This window comes from Phaenicophaeus curvirostris, chromosome 3 (genome assembly GCF_032191515.1).
Source record: "Phaenicophaeus curvirostris isolate KB17595 chromosome 3, BPBGC_Pcur_1.0, whole genome shotgun sequence".
In the NCBI taxonomy this organism is placed as follows: domain Eukaryota; kingdom Metazoa; phylum Chordata; class Aves; order Cuculiformes; family Cuculidae; genus Phaenicophaeus; species Phaenicophaeus curvirostris.
Window position 1 is genome coordinate 58,743,523 of NC_091394.1, and position 4,588 is coordinate 58,748,110.

Genomic DNA, 4,588 nt, shown 5'->3' on the forward strand with positions numbered 1-4,588 from the left:
GCACACTCTCCTGGGTGGAAAACTGGTTGGATGGCCGGGCCCAGAGGGTGGTGGGAAATGGTGTGAAATCCAGCTGGAGGCCAGTGACAAGTGGGGTTCCCCAGGGCTCAGTGCTGGGTCCAGCCCTGTTCAATGTCTTCATCAATGACCTGGATGAAGGCATTGAGTGCACCCTTAGGAAGTTTGCAGATGACACTAAGCTGGGTGGAAGTGTCAATCTGCTGGAGGGTAGGGAGGCTCTGCAAAGGGATCTGAACAGGCTGGACCACGGAGACCAATGGCATGAGGTTTAACAAGGCCAAATGCCGGGTCCTGCACTTGGGGCACAACAACCCTGTGCAGTGCTACAGACTAGGAGAAGTCTGTCTAGAAAGCTGTCTGGAGGAGAGGGACCTGGGGGTGTTGGTTGACAGCCAACTGAACATGAGCCAGCAGTGTGCCCAGGTGGCCAAGAAGGCCAATGGCATCTTGGCTTGTATCAGAAACGGCGTGACCAGCAGGTCCAGGGAGGTTATTCTCCCTCTGTACTCGGCACTGGTGAGACTGCTCCTCGAATACTGTGTTCAGTTCTGGGCCCCTCACCACAAGAAGGATGTTGAGGCTCTGGAACGAGTCCAGAGAAGAGCAACGAAGATGGTGAAGGGGCTGGCGAACAAGTCTTATGAGGAGCGGCTGAGAGAGCTGGGGTTGTTTAGCCTGGAGAAGAGGAGGCTGAGGGGAGACCTCATTGCTCTCTACAACTACCTGAAAGGAGGTTGTAGAGAGGAGGGTGCTGGCCTCTTCTCCCAAGTGACAGGTGATAGAACAAGGGGGAATGGCCTCAAACTGAGCCAGGGGAGGTTCAGACTGGATATCAGGAAAATAATTTTCACAGAAAGGGTCATTAGGCACTGGAACAGGCTGCCCAGGGAGGTGGTTGATTCACCTTCCCTGGAGGTGTTTAAGGCACAGGTGGATGAGGTGCTAAGGGGCATGGTTTAGTGTTTGATAGGAACGGTTGGACTTGATGATCCAGTGGGTCTCTTCCAACCTGGTTATTCTATGATTCTATGATTTTCTATGAAAGAGGGAGGAAGAACCTCCAACCCTGCTCCAAAGACAAGCATCAGAAGCTGACTGTGCTGGTTTTGGCTGGGATAGTGTTAATTTTCTTCATAGTAGCTAGCATGGGGTTGTGTTTTGGATTTGTGCTGGAAACAGTGTTGATAATACAAGCATGTTTTAGTTACAGTTGAGGAGTGCTTACAGAGTAAAGACTTTTTCTGGTTCTCACCCAGCAAGTGGGAAGGGGATGCACAAGAAGCTGTGAGAGAACACAGCTGGGACAGCTGACCCCAAGTGACCAAGGGGATATTCCATACCATTTGATGTCATGCTCAGCATGTAAAGGTGGGGAAAGAAGAAGGAAGAGGGGGATATTAGGAGTTATGGCATTTTTCCTCCCAAGTAACTGTTATGTGGGCTGGAGATGCTTTCCTGGGGATGGCTGAACACCTGCCTGCTGATGGGTAGTAGTGAATCAGCTCCTTGTTTTGATTTGCTTGTGTTCATGGCTTTTGCTTTACCTGTTAATCTGTCCTTATCTCAACATGTGAGTTTTCTCATTTTTACTCTTCTGATTCTCCCCCCATCCTGCTGGGGGTGTGAACAAGTGACCACCTGTGTGCTGCTTAGCTGCCAGCTTGGGTTGAAGCACATGAGATCAATATAATGTTTGTATTCTTTAACACAAAGGTAAATAAAAGTATTTTTTGCAGATAATAACACATGCAATACAGAAGATCTATATAATTTTTGCAAAAATATTTCAAACTCAGTTTTGAAACCCTTTAGGTTTTTCATGCTCAGGACTCTATTTAGGACATTGTTCCAGATTAGCCTTCAGATATCATTTCCAGTTTACATGTATTTATTACTAAGATAAACATTTTATGTTACGATAAGTACCAGAAAAACACAAAAATACCTGCACCTCAGCAAGTGAACAAGCGGAAGGCAGTCTCAGAGAAAGCATCAGGGGAAGTAATTACAGTAGCAAGCCTTTTAGCAAGCCAAATTAAACTTTATATATTAATTTCTATCCAAGTTAGGTCACAAGGCAATGTTAAAGTAGGGAAAACCAAAGGAAATGGTTGTAAGCAAGAACTGTAGAAATGGTGGACTTCTTATCTCTGGCAGAACTGACCACAGCATGTAATGTCAGACTGGTTTATATAACCACACAGTAATAAAATTAAGTTAAAGTTAGATCTGCTTACCAGTATAGGATATAACCAGTTACAGATATCCACCTCCTCTGCTTTTAATACCGCTTCATCTTTGTAGTAAGACTATCAAGGAAAGAATTGTCTTCAAGACATAGCTCTCTGGTGTTTATCCTGATAATCCTGAGGCTGTGTTTATCTTAGTAGTCCCACCTGGAGGTGCAATGAGACCTTCATGTTGCACCCCGTTATCTTCAAGTCTAGGCAATGTTTATCCCTAAGAAACTGGCCTCCTGTATGTGTTTCTTAACAAATTAAAATGCATATAATTTTGGTATTAAGATTCCTATTTGTCAACTAAATTTTGAAATGTTATTAGGGAGATACTTTCCTGTCTGGTAGCATTTGTACTGTTTTAATTTATTCCCTGTATGATTAATATTTTCTAGAAAAGTAGTTCAAAATTAGTTCCAGAGCTGTTTCACTAAGTAATTCACAGAGCTTGAATAACCACAGAGCTAATTTTACTGATAAATTACAATAATTGAAAGCTGCGTGTTTGTGATTAGTTGCAAAGTGCTTTCTGAAGAAAGTCACATTTGTGTAACAGCTCCTGTTATCATTGACAGTTGTTTGAAATCATTAGCTGGTTTAATAGCAACCTAAAAACAAGGCAAAGGGTGTCATTTTGTGACCACACAAAAATATGGTGCACCCATCTTCTGAGTAATTTGTGTAGCTCAGATTGTATGTTGTATGTCCCTCTCAAGTGCACACTCAAGTTAGAAAGGGTATAGAGAAAGGCAACTAAAATGATGAAGAGAATGAAACAGCTGTCTTTTGAGGAGACATAAAAACCTGAGTTCTCAGTTTCCAGAGAAGGCTGGAAAAGATGTTGTTGAGGATTATCCTGCCACGAAGGCTGTAGGAAAGGTGAACAGAGAACCGGTCATAGACTCCCACAGCGCTAGAACTAAGGCTACCAAAGAAGCTCATAAGGCAGAGGGTGTCAATAGGCTCAAAAAGGGATTAGACAAAGTCATGAAAAGGCACAAAAAAAGGACAGGCAGAAATGTACCCTTTAACATTCCTAACACATTTCTGCGTGCTGGGGAAACACACAGGGAAAAGATTGCAGAAAATAGCCACGCTCACGTGGTCTTTCTGAATAGCATCTCCTTTTGCCTCTTTCAGAACATACTGGGCTAACAGGAATCACAGGTCTATTGTAGTACAGCATGTCTTACATTCTTAAGAAAAAAGCATTTTGTTTGTGCCCCGTTCTAGATGCACCTCCTTGGTACTAACAAATACAATTCCCCTTCTTGGTATTAAAGAACATACTTGTATTTCAAGTAATATAAGTTCATTGGCCTACTTTTTACCAATACAGACTGAAACTGAGTGAATCTGTAACACAATATTATATAAGTATGTGAGCTATACGTAATAGGTATGCACTAAAAGCATAATATATTAAATTACTTGAGATATATTCATAGAAAAATGGATAAAGAAGGGATAAAGGCTCAAATAAAATCAGGACCTACGGCAAAACTGTAGAAATGATGGATGTATCAGTTCTAACAACCCAAGATGAAGATGCATGCAAAATTAATTATTACTAGATTATCTATGCCTCTTCCTGAAATAGCAATACAATCACATATCTGATAAGCAGATTTACAGAAGAATCAAACGTGCTAAATATATGCAGATTAGTAGCACAGTGCCAAGCATGTGCAATGTGAACTTGGTTCACCTGCAAAAATAAAGGAGTCCCTGTAATTGCACAGAAACCAAAAGCACAGGATCTTAAACCACAGGTTATTTCGTGGACATGCAGGACATGGTTCTAAGCTGGCACCTGTTTGCAAAGGGCAAATATATATGTCATACAGACATGTGCTCATGCTGTAAAAAAGCCTATTTTGCTCTCTCTAGGAACCACAAGGCACAAGGTGGAACCCGCACAGCTTTCTAACTAATCCAGTTGTTTGGATAGACAACAGGCTGTTTCATAGAATCATAGAATAACCAGGTTGGAAGAGACCCACTGGATCATTGAGTCCAACCATTCCTATCAAGCACTAAACCATGCCCCTTAGCACCTCATCCACCCGTGCCTTAAACACCTCCAGGGAAGGTGAATCAACCACCTCCCTGGGCAGCCTGTTCCAGTGCCCAGTGACCCTTTCTGTGAAGAATTTTTTCCTAATGTCCAGCCTAAACCTCCCCTGGTGGAGCTTGAGGCCATTCCCTCTTGTCCTGTCCCCTGTCACTTGGGAGAAGAGGCCAGCACCCTCCTCTCTACAACCTCCTTTCAGGTAGTTGTAGAGAGCAATGAGGTCTCCCTCAGCCTCCTCTCCTCCAGGCTAAACAAC